Source organism: Myotis davidii, unplaced genomic scaffold (genome assembly GCF_000327345.1).
Source record: "Myotis davidii unplaced genomic scaffold, ASM32734v1 scaffold151, whole genome shotgun sequence".
Lineage (NCBI taxonomy): Eukaryota > Metazoa > Chordata > Mammalia > Chiroptera > Vespertilionidae > Myotis > Myotis davidii.
In genome coordinates, this window is record NW_006285248.1 from 662,645 (window position 1) to 663,410 (window position 766).

A 766-nucleotide genomic window follows, 5' to 3' on the forward strand; every position below is an offset into this window, starting at 1 on the left:
GCTGCCTCACTGGAGAAGCAGCTGAAGACGCCCTTTCCCATCCCAAACCCACTCCCCGCAGGAAAAGGAAGGGGGCGTGTTTCTGCTGCTCCGCCACTCAGCCTCCCCGTCCCTCCGCGGCCGCCTAACGGTCCCTGCGATTCGGGGACAACACGGCGGGCATCGAGGTGGGGGTGCTCAGTTCCCTCTAAGTGACTATCACCCCAGCCCTGCGCCTCCCCGATCTGCCCCCCGCCCCAACCCCCCATCTGCGAGAACCCAACGGGAGAGCCCGCGGGAAGGCAGCTCCGCGGACACACTGACCTGCAAAGAGGCACGGTTTCCAGCAGCGAGCGACCGCGGGCTCCGAGAAGGGGCGGGGGCAAGACGACAACCCGAGCGTCTCAGGAGAGTGGGACGCCCGCCCGGGACACCTGCTGCTGGCGCCTTAGCGCTCCCTCTGGAGCCAGGAGGCGCTGTCAGAGCTCGGGGCGCTGGGTTGGGGATGGGGACCGAGAAAGGTGGCTCCTTGGCCGACCCCCGCTGCACGTGACGCCTCCGCAAAGCCGGGATTTCCTAACAGCGTGGGGATTGGGGTTAGGGGTGTCTGAGTGGAGGCAATGCCCAGCTCTCACGACCCCCCGGGCTGGTGGCTCCGACGGCTGGAGTCTCAGAGGCGTGGCCCGTTTGCCCACAGCCACTCCGCAGAGTCCAAACGCGCCATCCCGTTTTTAAGGTCTGAGTCGAGGGAGGAGGCGGCTGGACCTGGCGGGGGCGGGGCGCGCCA